Source organism: Bombus fervidus, chromosome 7 (assembly GCF_041682495.2).
Source record: "Bombus fervidus isolate BK054 chromosome 7, iyBomFerv1, whole genome shotgun sequence".
NCBI classification, from domain to species: Eukaryota; Metazoa; Arthropoda; class Insecta; order Hymenoptera; family Apidae; genus Bombus; species Bombus fervidus.
Window position 1 is genome coordinate 4,384,011 of NC_091523.1, and position 20,858 is coordinate 4,404,868.

Genomic DNA, 20,858 nt, shown 5'->3' on the forward strand with positions numbered 1-20,858 from the left:
AAGGACTTCATAACTTACAGGTTGAACTTAGGGAAAACCGTTGAGAGTTAATGGAGTAACAGTTATAGAAGTTTCAAATTTAAGTACAATAATTTACAGTGCATACGCCGTAAGCGTGCGCTCGATTCTCCCTTTGCAATCATTTTGAAGTCAGTAAACAAAGCTTTAAATAAGCTCCCCAAGCACGTTGGTGCTGCGTTGCTTAGCTTGTAAAAAGCGGGTGTATTTTAACTTTAGAGTTTTAATTTTAATCCCACCATTGCATTCTACGAGTAATCTAAAGCAAATTTTTATCTCGTATCAAATTTTTCAAAAAAGTTCACTTGTTCTTTGTCTCGAATTGCTATTTTGTTCAGCGAACTTTATTAACCATGGATACGTATAAACTAACTAAAAGTCACAATTAAAACAAAATGTAACAATAAAATAAAGTTTTCTTTATATTTAAAATGATGTACTCTCGTTACAACGAAAGAAGAAAATCTCCAAAATAATCTGACAAAGTAAAGTTTAGATTACCCAGTAGCAAACCCAAACCCTAATGTTCTCAGTAATGTGGGCAAAAATAAAAAGGAAGGGCATTCAACAGAAAAGTTCAAACGCTGAGGCGTCTTCATTTAGTAGATGCTAACGGTTGTAGTAAGCACTTACTCTTGAGCGTCTTTCTCCGTTGGTTTATCGCAAAGACAGTCGCTTAAACGTTTCACCGAAAATGTCAGAGTGAACGTGTTCCCTATGATTATTTATGGTTAATACGTAAGAAGCTTTCTGCAACAATACCAGCTATCAAAGCGAATCTCGAGCGGCTAGGATTCACCTTTAATTAGTGTACAAATGAATCGACAATACATGGCAATGATTGACACGGAATGGTTAGCCACAATGGGTGTCATGCTGATGCGGTGAATGTATAATTAGCGTCAAGTGAACTGTCAGATTGCTTTGATCTCTGGAACGTAATGTATTTTTTTCTACTAGCTGACCTTTGACACGGTGGTGATACAGCAAAGCACCGCGGAGTGTCGCGGCAAATATCGAAAACTTGCTTGAGGAAGTGTTTGGCCTGGTAGTGGATATGTGAGTGAATAATCCGTTTCAATTAATAATTTATTACCGTTATACAACATAAAATGGCAAAATGTTTTTACATTTTTGCTACCCTTAGAACTTGTGAAAGGTTATTCATATCTTTAATTGGATTCGTCTGATAATCGATTTGTAACTAATAATAATTTCATTTATCAAAAAGCCATTTCATCGGTATCGTAAGTCATGACGATGCATCGTTACCCAGTTCATGGGAAATTTGATGAATAATTTCTGGAACCAATGAAATCGTAGTAGTAACAAGTGAATAATAATCAGAAAGCGTGCATAAGTCTGACATTAAGTTTTGATTTCGCGGCAATGATCGCAGAATAACATTGCTTTACGGTTGACGTAACAGCTCTCTTATATATTGATGTCGAAGCGTGACACTGATTTTTATGAGTAGCTTTATGCAGGTAAAGGAAGTAGTTGTTAAGACGACAAGGGAATCCACAATCGAGATCATGGAATCAGGCCAACGACCGTAGTAAAACATTACTTGTAGAGAAGTTGGTTTCACGCACGTAGGTACGTCGTAAAGAAGGCAAGGGAGGAATAGACGCAGAAAGAAGTGGCAGGGAATTTACGTCAATTTGTAAAAAACTGTCGCTGCGAGGAAGCTAGGCATTAGCCGACGATTCTCGCGAGGATCCTACCACACTATTCCTTGGGTTTGAAAATTCGCCTTTTTATTTCGCTCCGCGTTCGCACGAAAGAGGATTCACCGCCTGGGTCACGTTCTTTGGTTTTGTAACCGCCTGTGACAATCACGAGATTGGTTAAGGATTTAGTTTGCGTATAACAGTGGATGTATAAATGTCCAATAAGATATTCATTGAATTTCGCGTTTGACAGATTATTCCGAGTAAAAAATCATAATGCCTACATACAAAAGAAAATAGAAAGAAAGAGAATAAAAAGAAGAAAGAATGAAACAACGAGGTAATTCATCGAATGAATTTTAATCATCTTTTCGGATTTTTATTATGGCAGGTTGTTACAATACAGGTACAATACAGGTTGTACAAATAAATTCGCGAAAAGCAAAAGAAGGTGGTAATTAATTTCTATGAAAAATTATGTTTTATCATATTACCTAATTTTAATTACATATTGCACGTCCATAGGGAATAACGTAATAATTACAATTTTCATTTCGGTTTGAGAAGGACTAACTAAAGAAGACGAAATGATAAAGTATCCTCATTGTGAAAAATGCAATATGTAAGATATCCGTTAAAATTCTTTTATTACATAATTTGAGATATCTTTTATGTGTCGTCGTAACATAGGTATATGCATGTTCAATCGAACAGTGTAGGTAGAAGCTTTCATTATTTCATAATTAATGATGAGGATTTCCTTTAATGAATAGAATCTTAGAATTACGATTTTCACGTTATTTTAGCAATTGCTTAATTAAACAAAAGCCCGGAGAAAGTTGGAAGAGGTCAGAATGAAAGATCTTATGAATAAATAAGCCCCGGCTCGATTCGCTGCAGCCAAGCGCGATACGAAGGAAAAAACATGGCTTTACTGCATTAAGTTAGCTGGTTCTATGGCTCGTTTCTTCTGCTGACTTAATTCTTTTCACAAGTTCTGCTTGCCTACATGCGAAAACGTAATACAATGGAATAATGTTATCATTATAAGGTCTGCGCTAATTTACGCGAATGGCGTGTATGTTTCAAAAATAAATATGCAGCCAGAAAAGTTGGACGCTTAATTGCACGCACTACGTGAAATGACAGCTGGTTTTCTGGTTCGTCTAGAGCGCGCATGGGAACGAAATGTCGTTGATTGTTGTTGGTCCTTAGCAATAATTCACGACGATAGAACATGTGAATGTCCATTAACAGCAAATTGAAGGTTCGTTTGAATGGTTAAGAGAAGAGGATAATTTATTTGGCGTCGCGAGTGCTTTATAAAGATTAATTTAATTCGATGATACTGATTAAATTAGTTTTGAAGAAATTTTAACCGCTTCGAAATGTCGAGTTTGTTTTATGCGAGTCTAAATTTGACTCGCTGATCCTTTTTTGTTAGATCGTTCCATAAATAACGTAGTTTTCTGACGAATGAGTGTAAAACAACGAAAGTCGTCGCAACTTTTGTTGATTCTACATTTTCCATTTAGCTTTAACCTCGGTAATCACATTAATAACAAGTACAATTCGTCGCAAACACTTTTTGTCGCAAAAGTCCCATAACAAATTGACGTTAAAAAAATCGGAAAATTCGGGAGGCAGAGGGCGGAACGTGATAGCCCGGGGACGGTGAACCGAAAGGTATACAGTCGAAGAAGGAGCACAAGGGGTTTGGCGGGGTTGGTATGCCGTTTTTCATTTCGTCCATTGACGAGGTACACAATTCAGGAGCCTATTATGGCTGTTATTCTTTCACTGGCCGACAGCTTCGCCCGCGGTGTATACGCGCCACGACAGACAGTCGCAATGACGTTCGCGCACCGATACGTTATTGCGTTTCGTTTCGGTGCAACAAGCGACGCAATATACTGCTTGACAGTGTGTTCCTCCAGAGCGCTGCGCATCCTGCGCGTGTTTATTTACTGCGCTCACAAACGATCGACGACTCCTTTCCTTTCCCTGGTTCCATTCGCGAGGCAATCACGATCACGACGATAACGCGCGACAGCGTTAGCGCAACCGCTCTCGGTGCGAGCCGCGTAACTCCGATTCGGCCCTTTTGTGGCCACTTGTAAATCATCCACGCGAGATCGTTTCGGCTAGCTTTCCAGCCTTTCATTGTCCACCCGATTTTTGAGGATGATTTGTCGCCAAAGAAATACCTTTTTGGTCTGTAGTCCATCGTTTCGATCGCAAGCTGCACGTTTTATAGACCAATTGTAACTCTCCGCGATCCTTTGTCAGGGTGTAATTGTTGTTTCGATAGGAATAGCCATGTCAAGCCTTTTCACGAGACGATGATGATTCGAAGTTTTGTGTAGCCTAACCAGAGATGCGATTTTGGCAATTCATTTTGTTTAGAATATTTTGTCCCGAAGGGCGTATCATTAAGATTCTCGTTTTTAATCACCCTTTAAAAGCTTCTGATAGAATCGGCCGTAATAATTTTGCGACCATAGGTATGATTGGTTGAATTTCACAAACTATCCTTGAATATCCGTGATACACTCCTGATTCTCGTTACTTGAAGGCGATTCACCAACAACACGTGTGTCTTATAATCAGCATAACGTTGTCGACGAACGAGCCGGTTAATTGTTTCGAGAGATGTACGAGATTGACCACAAACAGCGAACGGATGACGGTATCTTTTAGAAGGGCGTCATACAAAAGAGATTACCAACGACATGTCGGGCCAATTATTGGCCTGAAGGGTAAGAATCGATGTCACCGGCGTGGACAATCGTCACGGAACAGGCTTTTAACGTGGCGAACGATCGTCATTGTTGTCGTTTGCCGCGTTTCACCCACGGCTGCGCGTCGACAATTCTATGGAGTGTCGTTGCTTTCCTCTTTCTCTCTCGTCTACGCAGACCCTCCACCATCACCAACAATTCCTTCTCTCGCTTCTCTGTCTTCTCTCTACCAACGGTTGCTCTGGCACACAGAATCGTTTCAAGTTTAGCCCCTCGTCGTACCGTGGCTTTCTCGTTTCAACACGGTCTATGGTTCTACGGGGTAGCATCGGCCACAACGAGCCCGTTGTATCGGCGTATAAGCGTCGTACACGCCACGATGTGGTGTGAGGTGAGATTTACGAGCTATGCGGATCCAACGTACACACAGACGCGACTAGCTAGTTGGTGTTACGACTAGCGAGCCGACGTCGTTGTGCTTTTTCTATAGTTCGGTGATTAAACAGTTTAATATCACAAATACCGGGCTGGACAATACGTCGGTCTCGACAGGTTGGTGTGGGTACCGCACCAGCGGCCGCATTCGCGAGCACCCACGACACCCTTTGTTCCCGCTGCGTCTGGTCCATCACCTCTCCACCCTCTCTCTTGGACCACGCGAGGATTTTTGAGATATTTCGTTTTGCTGCATCTCTTTCCTGTTCTATACGCTCGCCTTTCCTTTTTTCACCTTTTGCCTTCTGCTTAAAAAGGCACGAGACCGGGTATGGTATTCAATTCTGTTGGCGTGGCGGAATCCTTTTTGGATAGTTGTTATATCGAATGGCGATGCGTTGGTTTTTCGGGAAAATAAGACCAACAAACTCGGAAATAGAGGCGGCGAATGAAAAATGAGATACGAGGAAGTTTGAAAGGAGAATTTATAATGCGACCGGACAGAGGTTTCCGGGGAGAAAGAGTAATAATGGAGGTTGTTAGAGGTGTTGTGGTAGGTTGTCGTGGTAGGTGAAATGCAATTTTGAATGTGTATTACGGTATATGCGTGCAATGTGTGTTTGCGGTGAATAGGTGTGTATGTAGATTTTAAAGTGTTAATAGCAGTGGCAGAATTGCTTAATACGTGGAATAATGAACTAGCGATACGTTTGTGGCGTACACATATTTGAAAAATGTGAAATTTGGTTTTGGGCAATTTCATAAAGCACATTAATGTCGAAATACCGATATTATTGAAACAAAGTTGACATAGGTTATACATCATTGCGGAATAATTGGAAACCGCATAAACAGTCCACGGCAGGAGACGTTCAAATAAATAAAAGTTGCTCCCTGGCTTCATTCATCTAGATATTTTTCTTCGATAACAAGCGATATTTCAAACGAAAAAGGCTTGTCCGGTTCTTGTTTTACCTATTTCATCAGAGATAAGAGCAATTATTTTGTAGAACGGTCTTTGTTGTTCGGAGATCGCTTTTCAATCCGTTTATTACTAAGTTTTCAGGTTTGAACTTCTTCCCGGCAGTGAATAGATACAAACAAAACGGGCTTGAACGTTTCTTTGGGGAAAATGAAATCGTAAAACTCTCGTCACTGTAAAAGCTCGAATCGCTGAATGCGGAAATCAAGCATGGAGATCTCTTGTTTCGTCAGAAAATAAGAGAGACGCAACGGCGCGTGCACAGTTATGCCAGGACGAGTTTCTTAAACTTTATCTTCTTCCTCGTAACCTTGGCTAAATAAAAAGTTTCAATCCATCGTGTCTCGTGCGTTTATGCTATAAACATGAAACTGTCTTTCGCCGTTTTAGTTTATTTAATTTTCATCGTGATATCATATTTCTTTTTTTTAATCTCGAAGGTCGTATGGCACAATGGTAATCTTACACAATTGAAAATTATGATTTTATTTTCTGTATTATATATATAATTACTTTTACGTAACTTGTATATAATTTCTCATTTGTACCGAGAACAGAATTAACAGGCGAAAACCTAACCCCAATGGAGAGAGAAGAATAGAAAATTCGTGAGAGATTGGTAAAGAAGGTGAGGAGGCAGCCGGTGACCATCTCCAATCAGCCGACACTGCGGTCGAATCGATTTTCGTAATGAATTGTGGCTTGGTAACTCCTACCGTCGAACCAATATTGCTTCTTCAGGGTTACAACTTCTTTCCGTCCTTCGAGTCGACCTAAAACACGATCACTTCTAGTTTTCGATTAAAGCTCCAATACTTTGACCACAGAATCCCTTGTTTCTGAAAGGATACTCGTTGCGTTTAAAATTCGGAGGAATTTCTGCTCGTGCTTAAACACGGTAAATGTATAATTATACGTTTCAAAATTATTGATGTACGAACAGAAACCATTCGTATTGACTATCGTCGATTTAGTTAACACATGTGCTACTTGCTAATATTAATAAATTGTTGTGTTAACAAACTGACATGCAAAGTGGAAAAAGTGCGGTTGCGATGTTACTTATATGAGTAAGCCAGTCGAATAAATGCGAATCCTACGGGACGGTATTTCTGAAGTATGCGAAATATTCCCGGAATGGAACGTTTATAATGTGTTCCTTCAAGCATGATGAAATGAGGTATCGCGGCCTGATTTAAGTGCGCTATCGTCAAAGAGAAGTCGTAGACGCAGTTCAACCAACGGTTCATCGACTACTTACTCTCGTTTCGTTCGATTTTTTCACATTGTATTGTTTTCAAATAGATTGAATGATTGTAGCGATACTAAAAAGATACTACATACTAAAAATATTAAACCAACTAATATTGTTATGTAATTAATCAATTAAGAAATTACATAATTAAGATTAAATTACTAGATATATGCATTGTTAAGCGTAATAAAAATTAGATGACACGACAGTCTGAACAGAATGGACAGGAAAATACGGAGAATGAATATTAGAAGCATCGAAAGATCTTGCTTGCTCGGCGGCTAATCGACTCATTATTTCAACGAATCACAACTCGATACGGGAACGACAAAACACTCGTTCGGTCTAAACAGCTGTTAAGTAGAAACTGGCGGTACCATGCGGTAAATGACCGATGTTTACCGCAGAAATTATCGCGTAGACGGCGTTCAGTACCGTGAACGATACTCGCATTCTTGACTAGATCCTAGGTTACATCCTAGGCTAGAGGCAGTGTGGGATTTGAAAAAATATGAATAGCGCATTCGCTTTTCAATGTAAAATCCTATACACGACTTATTCCGTTCACGCAAATCCCTTTGAATCGGACAGCGCCGCAGAATTCGGTTTGAAAAACCTTGCAATTCGTCCATCAAACCGGACGCTCTGCGCGACCGCCGCTGGCTGTAATTTCATCGCGCGAACAGATAGAGAAGAGAGAATCGAGGGGGAAAATGGCACGGCGCTGTCTCGGTGAAAAAACGCTGGTTCGCGAAATACGCATATAAGCGTGTCCTGAAGGTTGCGGACGTAGATTGTTAGCGGGGCTCAATCAACGTATAGGCGTGACACGAACGGCGAGCGTAACCGATGGAATGAGATACTGTGAAAAGCAGCGGGGAGAGCAAGAGGACCGAAAAGGAGGGTCGTTGTCGCGCGCGTCACTGGAACACAGAGGGAAAGGGGGCGTTCCGTGTGACCACTAGATTAGTTTTGTTCGAGGCAATTTGAATTTAGATTAGTTGTCGCAAATTGCCGCGACCGATCACCGTGCGCGCTCGCTGATACGTGCAACCGTCTGTAGCCTCGTTTCCAGTCACGCTTATTTCTACGATGACGCCGCTCTGATGGTGTCTCTAGCACTCGATGAACGATGAAGCGATCGCTCGTTCGGTGATTGGATCGCCATTTCGTTTTTCCGTTAGAAAGGTTCATGATGCAGCTGCGTTCAATTGTTACGTCGTCTTCTTCGCCCGGGACGCACAGCTGTCTTTTTCCTGAAGAATAATGACAAATCAATTTTTAGTAATCACGCTTCTGTGTTGCAATCAAAGAATGATTTCTATAAAGTTCTGCTATTAAGTGTTAAATTTCTAAAAGCAACGATAATTAAGCAAAAGAAATGGCAAAAATGTTTCGCTGAATTCAATACTACTTTCATTAACTGATAGGTCAAACACTGCTGCTCGAATTAGAAGAAATGGTAGCGTATGTAAATAGCCGCGCGAACAGATCGACCATTGGGGCATTGAGGCGCGAAACGAGTCGTAATTAACGCGCGGCATATCACTGGACGAAATAATTACGCATATCAGTATCAAGTGTCGAATCGGTCCTCGAATTTTCACAATTGGGCCGTGGCGTCAACACGTTTGTATCAGCGACGTCGCGTGCGGTTAGCCGCGTTTGACATTTTCCGTAATTGCATGATATTGGATGGATAGGCAGTCATATCGCTGAGGTCGTAGGAAAATGAATTTAAAAAAAAGGGAGCAAAAAAGTAGACGGAAAATCGTGCAATGCGTTTACGTGGACGAGCGCAGGCTGTTGGCAATAATACTCGATCGCTGTCGTCGGAATGGTTGCTATTTTGATAATCAACGAAAAACGTCCTATTGGATCGACAATGATCGGATTATTGCTGCAATTGTTTAGAATTGATAAGAGAAGAATCGTTTTATTATATTTACGTAAATGTTTTCAGTACCTATAGAATAGATACGCTAAAAGTGGTTGGAGTCGCGTAACCAATAACTCACCCACCGAACATACTGCACGTGTATGTATAGATCCACTTTAAAGTATAACTATACTTAGCACTCTTTCGTTTTATCACGATCTATACATCCAAGCTAACTGTACAGATGACAGTAGCAAAGACATTGAGTTCGCAAAGGAAGCGCGTAGTTTCACGCCTTGCTGTCGGTCTCGGTCTCTCCATTACTTTTCCGGTCAGCGTCGACATTAAAGTAGTTTTCATGAAAGTGTCGTCAGTACGTGGAACGTGGTGAAACGCGGATGATCGCGCATACACTGAAAGTCCGAGGTGACCAAGCTAAGCTCCTAGATTCGGTCCGGTGACGAGCCTTCAAAGCGTCAGGATGTCTGCGGAAATTAAATTTCTCCGGTCAAAGTAATTCCTCACACGTATCCGCACTCTGGATGACTGTTGTCCTGCAGAGGGTGAGAAACGCCGGCCACAGCATTCGAGAAAGGCTGTCCGTCCTGTTTCTTCGTCGCTGACCGTTGAAGGCGATCGAGGAACGCTGGAAGATCCTTCCATCCTCCCTCGACCGTGTGTCTTTTGAGGTTTCCCGATTCGCTTCCTCTTTCGTTTCTCGTCTGTTCGGTGGACCGTCACGTGTGGCTGTTTCCTCCTTAATGCGACGGTCATCTCGGAGATATGTAAATGGATCGCGACTTTTCTTGCGGATTTTTCATGCCTGTATCGTTTTTAAGGGATTGATATTATCTAGATCCAGAATTTCCTCAACCTGTGGATCATTACCCTCGTTATATATAAATAAATATATATATTATTCTTTTTTGGCGATCATTACGGTTGTTACAAAAAATTAAATCTTATATTGATAAAACATTAGACTAGAGTCTTAATAAGACTAAGATAGTCAGAATAAGATAGTTTATAATTTAGTTAATACGTAACTAGTAGATAAATAGCAAGTTACTAGAACAAAATGCATTAAGTATAGTGTAAGGCTCGGTGCTATAATTACCTCTGTAACTCGACTTCGCTAGATTAATTACTCGGGACGTGAACTAGCTCTATTGCAGCGAAATCATTCCCTTTACATTCAAAATTCTTGTCAAAAGAATATCACGCAGGAAGCTCATAAATATATGGGAGACATTGGTGTCGTATTTAAGCGAGAATATTCTTTTCATCCAGTGAAAAGGAGTGCTCGAGGCTAACAGTTGAAGAGAGGCGGCCATCCCCCCGAGAGTATCTCTTAAGACCGATTCACTTCACTCAGTTCAAGTCGTTTCCCTTTCTTCCTCAGCTTCCTTTTCTTTTTTCTTTCTTTTTCCCCCTTTTTTTTAAACGTCCTCCTCCGCTCGACAGCGCGTAGAATCCTGCTGGCCGCGCGTGCTAAATTTTTTTTTCATATGCTGCGTGGTCAGAATTTATGCGACCGAGATCCCAGGGCAATAGGGGAGCGTCCGCTTGGCGGACAGGAATGAATAGAGCGGCTGGCTCCCGGGTACTTTACAAATATGTGACCAGAAAACACATCGAGAACGTGCGTCCCTTTTCCTCTTCGTTCTCTCTCTCTCTCTCTTTCTCTTTCTTGTTAGATTCGATATCATCCCACTTTCGACTGCCCGTTGTCCTGGTGCCTTCACTCGTGTGAATTTTGTTCACTTCGTCTCTCGTTGTTGAATTTCACGGACGGTGCTCGTAGCTCTCTCTCTCTCTCCCTTTCCCTTTCTTTCTTTGTATATCCGACGATTTTTCTGCTTGGTTTTTAAGTGCTCTTCCCCCCTCCCCCAGCCCTGTTCGACAGCTTTTGTATTTGCTTCAGAAGGAGAGCCTCGAGTGTAGCGTTTGACAACTTTCACGCTTACTTTTTGCCTCGTTTCTCTGTGTTTCAGACTTTCCTTACTAGTGCTTTTAATTGTACTTTTTTCTTCTGTCTGAATATTTTTAGATAGTTTCACCATTTTCGCACTTTGTATAGGAGGATCATGGAGCGTATATAACCATATGCGAATACTGTTCTCTTAATTATTTTCAATTATATTCCATTCCGTTTTTGTCATCCGGCAGCTGGAATATTAAAAGCTAGGCAAAGTTCTTATATTTCTACTTCAAATTTCACTTTATACAAATTGTTACATGTGAAAATACTTGTATATTCGATATTTTGATAGGACAGAATAACATTTCCATTACATCAAAACTAACAGAAGGTAACGGCAATAATTAGCGAATTATTTGCAAAAATTAGTTTGCCTCCTACGATAAAGAATTAAATTATCGAATCTATTATATTAAACGTTACCTAACATTAAAATATACATATATAAGAGCACCTAAGAAAAGCACCTAAATATGAACGGCATGGAATCGATTAAATAACCATTTTTAATATAGATAGTTCACGTTTCCTTTTTCTATGTCACCTTTTTCTTATTTTCATTACCTTATCTTATCAACATCGTTTTCATTTCTGACCTCGTTGTTATTACTTTAGATATCGTAAACTAATACCAGTATTTTCGTGACAAGTTCCAAAAATCGTCTTATTCCCTCAGTCCTTTCTCTATAGATCTGTTTCCCTTTAGCCACCAGCCACAAGTCTCGCACGGTTCCTTTCGCAATATCGCGTTTGCGTTTATAAACTTTCCGGTCCCCGGATCCACATAAATCACAGTCGTTCGTCGTGCGCGTTTCGCGATGCTCCTCACGCGTGTATCCATCCTTCTTCATTTCTCTTCATTCGACCTTTTCTCTTCTACCCAGTTTCGCCAATTTCTCGTTTCTCTTCCCCGCAAGTTCTACTCTTTCGTTCTACTTTCCTCTCTACCCTGGTTCTTCCACCGTCTGAATCCCCGATCCGAGTGGAAAGAGAAAGTCTCGATCCCCGCGGCTGTCCCGTCACGAATTCCCTTGGAATCAAATATCTGCTGTTGTTCCGCGACCAAATTTACGTAGTCTTCCTTGACTCTGCCAACTCGATGAGTTATGATCTTCGGGAACCAGTTATTTCTACGCGATCTTTTCCTCTTGTATCCTTCGTTTCCCTTCCTTTTGCCACTCGTTTTCCTAGTTCATATTCAGTCCATGGAATTGAAATGGCGTTAGATGGACACGAAGACAAATTTTTCCCAGTAAATAAATTGCATTATGTTAGCACGCGCGATTGTGCGAGTACAGCCTCTCGTGATTTGCATGGATTGGGGAATAAAATATAGAGGTTTCGCGACGTTCCTAGGATTTCGACGGGAGAATATCGGCCAACGAGAGGAGAAATAAACAGATGGATTTCTTGTTTACCGAAAATATGCTGCTCTAAGAGCAACGAGATGGCGTGTGATCGATAAATTGTCTATCCTGCGAAGCGATTTTCGAACGAGATTCAATGGCTGCTCCTACAGCTGCTCCATATTGATGAGAACACTGTTGGAATAAGCAAATTATATAGTTATTTTTCCGTCAAGTTTGCAGCTGTCTACTCGTTGTGCAGTTATGAACATTGAATTTTCAACATCCATTAAAGATTTTAATTGAAACTCGTTCGACGGACGCGCTTTTCACTCAAATAGTTAAGTATTGAGTATAAATTCGATTGCGTAAATCAGGTATCTCGGGGTGTCTTCGAGGTATAGCGATAACTCTAATCTCTCGTTATTTATCGATTCAATATTTGAGTTTAGCCTGTGAATCGAACGAAACAACGGGGGAATATGGAGGAAGAAGCGATCGTTCCCTGTTTTAATACCGGCGTTTCGACGGTCGAAACGAAAGCACTTCGCGGCCCGAATGATCTGAAACTTATTGAAACGTTGATTGAAATTACTGGTTCAGCACGTAATTAAAGCAAAGCTTATTCGATATCCAATAAATCGGAATTTACTTTTAAACGGACTCCGGCTGTTATTTTCCAATTAAAAGTGTGATTGCATTAGGTTCAAAATTTCGAACGATCCTCGCACTGATTACATAATGAAACAAAAGCGTGATATCGAAATGATTATTGTTTCATCGGGGACATCAGAGCCGAAAATCACTGGAGCTTTCTCTTATAAAATATCGATAACTGAATCGCTTCTTTATAATATCGCGTTCTACGTATATTATAATACAGAAACACCTTAATTATTAAAACTTATTTGTAGATTTATCCGTGATTTTCGCTAAGAAAGGAGGAAAAATACCTAGGGTAGACGAAAAAAAAAGTTCTTCAGATATTTTATTTTTGCCCCTTTAAAAACCCCAGGATCTTTAATCTCGTTTTATAAAATTTCCTCTTTACAATCCCAAATATCCTTCTATTAAATTCATAACTGAACGATCAATTTTAAAAGTGCCAAATCCATAAACCCACAAAGAGCATGGAAATTGTGACAACCGTTCGAAAATATTCTAAACAAACGCGTTTCGCCGAGAGATTGTTGGGATTAATCGGAAGCAACATACAACGGCGTTACGTTCGTATTGTCGAGAGGATTTTGTTGACAATTCGGTTTTCAGAAAATTTGTCGCGTTCGCGAAGAAGTGTCGCGTTGACGTGTTCGTGAGGAATACCAACCATTTTCGATCATAAAGGCGGACGGGAAATTAAAATCGATTAACTGCCGTTCGAGGAGCGTGTGCGTGTATTCGCTCGTCTCACGGTCTCTCGAGATTGGCACGCGTGCAACAACATCGTCCTTTAAACTCCTATCGTTCCGTGGCATTTTGCTGGAAAACTGGCGCACCGTGTGACGAGTGGGCGGTACGATCGACTACGCACCTTCACCATCGTCGAGAGGTCCAATAAACTACATTCCACGCGATGAATATAAATCTAAATTGTCCGCGTTTTCTCTATTGCTGAATGGGTTGAAGAGATTGTTGATGAGTCGAAGAGATTGATGGAGTTGATTACTCTTTATGGCATATAGAAATAAAATTCATCGAAGTTCATGGAGTTTGTAACTTTCGTCGTAGGAGAATATTCGAAAGTTTGCTCTTTAGAAAGGACATCGAAGGGGAAGGAATCTATTGCAATTTATTTCAAATACTAAAGTAAAATCATTAAACCTTCATTAATCATTTGATTTTACAAATATTGAAAATATTCGATCTCTTTTCTGTAAAGTTCGTAATATCACTAAATAAATGAGCAAATTTATTAACTCGTAGACTAAAATACGTTTACGGTAAAAAAGAAAAAGAACAGTACAGTATTAAAGTGATACTTAAAATTTAATTTTTCCTCTTGAGCTGACCTTACGTTGGGTCGCAAAAGAGGGTGAAAACGTGATAACAGACGTGAATCTTTTGGTTGGTTTCCTGAATTTTACATAAACTCTGCATAAAACTGCTACGCGAAACATGTATGTATGTACGCGAGAATGCTGCTCATACTCTTAACTAGGAAAACAGTAACAATTCCTGTAATCTTGGCTTGTAAATCAATATTATCGTACATTTTCAATATATCCGTGCCCGAACAAGTTTTGTGCAATTATACAAAAATTTATATATAAATAATTTATTATTTTAAAATTAATTACGCCGAACTATAGATGGAAATAGAACCGAAATTTTCTGTTTGTTTCAATATCAATCATTTTTCAGTGAAAAGAATATTGTAAATTGGTAAATTAGTCACTAGTTACGTCCAATAAATAAAATGTTACGACGCATTCTTTACTTAGATTTTCTCTGTATTTTTCAACGTTCGAGTTTCACTGCAGTATTTCACGTCGAACTCTTTTATCTCGATATAGAGCATAAAAGAACGAATTACAGCAAATTGTTCGACCGTAAGCAACGACTGTCTTGTTTTCTGTACGTCACGCTAAACGCATTAGCGACTGCTCATTGTATGACATAGAAACGCTCGAATACCTTCTTAAACGAAGCACGTGCTTGATTAAAAAATTGTACACTCGGACGTCTGTCGAGATATCCAATAAACGACAAACGATTCGATGAATGCGAATCTAAATATCGGCATTTTCTTGTTGCTCCGCTGTCCGAACCAACCTTATTTCCAGCTCGATGCGAGAAATCGATGCCAGTTAGCTTCTTTTTCTTCTTCTTTTCTTGTTTCTTCATGTCTGATGCACAATGGTCCCATTACGGTCTCTATTTATACCAAAGGTGCGCTTAAAAATGCATCCAATATGCTGTTGTCGTTTTGCCTTACTTCTTATTTAATAAAGAATGCTGTTAACGAACCAGTACTTCCGACTTCCTTCCTCGGGAGTTGAAGAATATCCGCTATATGTATTTAGGTCAAAAATATATATATTCTGTAACCCTTTTAGCTCTTACAATTTAATTTCTATTATTACCCCTCCAAAAGTTGATACTTTGAAAGAATTACTAAATTTCAAATGAATCATATTCTGTTCATTTCCCGTTTCATTTCTTTAATATGGGAAGACAGATCATCGGAAACGTATCAGTGAATTAACGCGCATGACAGCGTTCCAATTTTGTTAATAATCATTGATATTAATGCGATTCTTTAATTTTAATTTAATAATGAGTAATATATATCCGGTTTCAAATGATCTAACGAAACACGGATAGCCACGTGTGGCTCGTTACAACAGTGAACTTAATACCTATTTCAATTTTAATTTGAATATTGATATCAACGGAAAATTCGATGAAACCCGCCACTCGAAATTTGTAACTTTGTGCTTTTAATTCCGTTTTAATCATCGAGCGCTATAATTGCCCGCGAATCATCGATACAAATTTTATGTGCATTTTTCGAGTAGAAACAAGTTATTCGATGAATGAGATCGATTTGATAATTGAAAATGATCGCATGCATTATCCAGGTATGGTTGTCGACGATTTGCATTTCAATTTTTGATGATCATATTAGTTGTCTACGTGTGTGTGTTCTGTGCTATGTGAACCTATCGAGGAAGGCGTAAATTCAAACATGGCGATTTAAAGGGTACAGGAAATCGAATTCAGCAGGGTATTAAACTACACAAATACTCAACATACTGCGCAGTATGATATGCATACTTGTGAATCACGGACTGCTTAATTCAGAGATTTTGGTTCTGTTTAGATTCCTGCTTTATACAATTATGAAATATGCGGTAAACTTTGCTACGTTCTATCTATCATGGGAGGGATAATTAGGGAATTCAGGTTGCATTTTAAGGAGGATAAATTTGAATAATATAAAAAATTGAATTTTGCAGTTTCTATGTACTTTTAGCTTGTGATCATAAAAATTTCAAGTTAATCATTTAACTAGAAACCAAGTATAAAAAGAATATTCAACGCAACGAGGGTATGGCTGAATCATCAAAAAGAAATTAAAACCCGTTATTGTTAGCCCAATATCTTATACGAGGCAGAGCTTAAACATTTCAAAAATAGCAAGAGAAAAAGGAATGAAAGAACTTCAAACATCTTACGAAGCCGTAATTCAAGTTGAAATATTAAAAACTACTCAGCTCCGCGAAGCTATGGGAAAAAATAGAGGAGTAAGAATTAAAAATCGGTGAGTTCTCGAGCCTGAGACGAGAATAAGGGAATAATGCGCGCCGCAAGTCAGCCACGGAGAGCCAAGCCGGCTTGCGGAAATCGCATTTTAAAGCGGCGACGAAAAGAAACAGCATCTGCAGCGTAAACAGGCTGGAGGGAGGGAAACACGGGGATGGAACAAGACGGGGCAAAAGGCAAGCAGAGCAGTACGTAAATCCGATATACTCACTCGCCGTCTTACCTTGCTCTCTCCTCTACCATCGTTCGCTGGGGAATAAATCCGTCTCATGATACGTGATTCTCGGCAGGATTTACTTTACGACGGATTGATGGACGGAGAAGTATCATTTTAGTACACCGTGAAAATATGACGAACAAACTGTGTCGTAGTTGTGTTTGTCAAGGAGGGGTTGTCTTCGATGCGATGGTAGAACGATCCTGACTGAGACTCGCTCGAGACTTTGCCGAGCAGATTCTTTCTGGTTTACGTGATTAAAAGGTGTATCAAAATACGTGGAAAGGCTGTTTAAGAGAAATAAACAGCGGTCGCAGAACCAGAGTTCTATCTCTACGTCTCTCTGTGATTAAAGCGAGCGAGGAAGAGAAAATCTGTGAATTATTATCTTTAAAAATTTGTATAAATTTTACGTGATATACATGCATGTATCAAACATCGAACGTTGCAATGGTACTAAAGAAATTAAGATTTTTTTCTTTCCCTGATCTCGAAATTTGCTTTGATCGTACAACAGGGTCTAAAGGAAAAAGAATTGACACACGATGTACGGTAATGAATAAGAAATAACAGAAGAATACAAAGGCAAAAAATGTTCAAAGAATCACTTGGGAACTCTTTTGAGGGTAATATTTCAAACAGTTTCCCTCTTGGGACGATCCAGTGAAACACAAAACCTTTATGGAATCGTTTAAAGCTGTTTTGAAATCGGTATTTCGTGCTGTGTTCCACTCTTTGGTAAACATGGAGAACACGAGCGACACGCACGAGCCGCGTGCAGGACAATAGCGTGTGCTCGGTCGGTGAACAAAAGATGGTGGAAACCCCCGAAATATAAGAGATATTTCGTCGAGGGAATTTATGAAGGGAGAACCGAAGAGGAAAATTGGATAAAAGTCGTTTCCCATGAAAATTCGCTTGTCATAAAATGTTATTCGATTAGGAGGACGCGAGATGAAAAATTAGAATCAACGTTGATGACGTTGTCTAACAGTGGTATATTATTGTCTTTATCATTGATTTGGCTGATAAGTATGTGATGATAAATTTAATTTTTTGGACTCAAAGTTTTGAATCCAATATTTAATCTTTGGAATCTTTATTTTGTATTTGTGAATTTCTTTATCATTTTCAATTATCACCAGAAACATTAACATATATTATTTCTACTACTAAAACTCACAGTCATGTTAGTCACTTCAACTCCAACAACCGACAAGAGTCGTCACGAACTAGTCGATATATTTGATACTTATTAACTCGGTTCTTGTTCAAACAACGAAGAAGCGTGTTAACATGGACATCTGCCAAGATCTTGAGAATTCGCGGTGAAAAGCAGTCAGCGTAATCCAATCTTCGACTTTTAGCGTCTTGTTTAATTATATTTTTCCCTCTAGAAAGAAACGTTTGCTAGATCGTTCGGTCGTTTACTAAAAGTACACACGATGTTAGGACGCGGAAGTTCATTTAGATAAGATTGCTGAATTACGCTCCGTTCGACTACCAGTTCTATCTATACGATGGTAGTTTCCGATTTTATCGCGGTCAAAGCAAAGAATCGTATCTTTTCGCGAGTGGCGGCTTTAACTGCCTTACGCGACGAAAGCAGAGGAAAAATCGCAATTCTGGTTGTGTATAATATCACGGAGCGAGGCGTGTGTTTTCTGTCACAATTTACCATACGTTTAAAGATAAGCAAATGAATTTACCACTATGAGATGGAATTCGGTTTTCTCGAGATTCGACGTGTTGTAGTTAAATATGATTTATTACAATGTTAGAAATGTGATATAAAATTTTCAGAAGAAGACTATGGAACTGATTTTTTATTTTTTTTATTATTTGTGTATGAGTTTCTGGTATGAGATATGATAAATGGTGTTATTCATTAACAAAATTGTGAATTTTCGTTATATTAAAATATTTTTGAGCGACGCGACGTTGGAACGAATTTATGACAGATAAAAACTGATGTGTTGAAATACTCCAAGTTAAAATTATGTAGATTAAAATTAGTGCTAATATCGAATTGCACTCTCTATAGTATAGTTCAGTGCATTTATTTTCTAAGGAAACTTTAGTATGCCCATCGCGTGCGAAATAATCCTGAAGTTCCAGATAACTATTTGTACCGAATGTAACGTTATATCGTAGTATTGGATTACTGTCTGATCAATTATGGATCGTTATTATTGAACATATTCGAGTACGAATTTATTAGTACGTTAATTAAGAATTAATGGGTACTGGATTGATGAAATCAAAAAAGTTAATTTGAAACCGAGAAATGCAATTTAAAATAAAATCGGCGGTGACTGTGTGTATGTGTGCGTGCGTGCGCGTGTGTGTGTGTCGAGTGCGATTGTGCGGCCAATGAAAAACGGAAAATAGTCTTCGATTGCCGTGTGAGAAAAAGAGACCTGTGTTGAAATATTCCTTCTTATTATTATATTTATATTATTTTGAAATCATTTCTGATTATTTCTTTGTCGTGAAACACCAATCATTCCTACACATAATTAACATGCTTTGTACGAAAACATATGGTTAACAGTCATTCGTCCTGCTAACCTAGTCGTTCCGCAATACCGCGAGTGATTTCAATAGCGGCATTTACAGTGACATTTGAACTCACTATATACACACATATGCATTTGTGATGAAATTATTTTCTTGTCGATTCAACGCGTTTGCGTTTCAATTTGTCGCGTCTCAGACACATTCTGTTCGGATAAGAATCTGTAATTTAATTTGGATTTTATTATCTATTATTTCAATGAAAAGGAAATTCTCGTCTTTTTCAGTTTCATAAGAATATCAAAAATTATCATAGTATCAGGATCTAATACACGAACGTCGCAACTTTTTACAAGTTCAAATTGTGAAACATTGCTCTCCGGCTTGGTCATCTTTACAAAACTTGCACTCGGTATTATAATTGTATCGAACGAAAATTAAATCCGGTATTTTATTAAGCCGAACTAATCTTTCAGTTTGCCTGGGTTCTCCCCGTTTCTTTGTTACCATAATGTATCCCGATTTGCTCGTATCGAGGTCCCTTCTCATTATTTCTGTTGTATCTTTAAACACACCGGTTCTCATTAGAGAATGATATCGCGTTTTCACGCGCGAAATCCGAGAAAGCCAACTTTTCTCCGTAATGCCTACATTAAAGTTCACAATTTCCTTCATCGTTTCAATTACGTTACGTCCCGGACATATTAATTACGATCTATTTCGAACGTTCCCAGCGATCGTGGAGATATCACCGCGGAATAGAACCGTTTCGTTCTTCCAATATCCTTTTTGTTTTAATATCCAGTTTCATTCTTCCTTTGATACGAGATATATTTTTTCAACGAGACCTCTTTTGCTCTCCTTCTATTTCTTTCGCAAACATAAAAGTAGTCTCTCTTAAGACTTTGTCGAAATTTTATCGATATTACTAAGCTTTCTTCTCACATCTTTACTTCTGCTCTTTTTCGTTTCGGTTTCGTTGCTTCTTCCTGTCGCGTGTAAAATAATACCGCGTTTTGCCCTCGGTGTCGAGGATATTTTTCTGGAACATCTTTTTATGGACGAGTCCTTTGTTTCTCTCTTCGTCGCAATTCCCTTGTTGCGAAAATAGTACATCGTAGACGTGGCCTCTCGTCGATCTTTGTTTTCAGGGAGTTGATGGAAATTCTGTTGCACCGTGTCATCTTGGTATTCTACGATATATTGCATTTTCATTTTTATCTTCGTTACTCATCGCTAATCTCTTTTTGATAAAAAAAAACCTACTTCCATTGTTGAAAATATCGTTACTATTAAATTCAAATACCAGGCTGTATCATCGCTGCTTCGTTATTTACGTTTTTGCTAGATATTTTTGCGAGTCTTTTACGCATTCATAACATAGATATACAAGTGTCCCAGCTACTTTTCTTACTATTCGCAGCTTTCCACCTTTACGTGGCACCAGTAGTCTCCTGAGGGGAAGGATGGAGGGTGGTTATAACAAGAAGGGGAATGTAGGGGGCGATTGTAAAAAGCTATACGAGGTAGAAGGAGGGGTGGAGTCCT

At 39.2% G+C, this 20,858-nt stretch overlaps 2 protein-coding genes across 4 annotated transcripts in view; both read left to right on the forward strand.

Moving 5' to 3' along the window:
* LOC139988969 (damage-control phosphatase ARMT1) overlaps nt 1-20,858 on the forward strand; it is a 300,302-nt gene that overhangs the window by 48,671 nt on the left and 230,773 nt on the right. The window lies entirely within an intron of this gene.
* LOC139988968 (lachesin) overlaps nt 1-20,858 on the forward strand; it is a 260,206-nt gene that overhangs the window by 36,997 nt on the left and 202,351 nt on the right. The gene's annotated exons all lie outside the window — the stretch shown is intronic.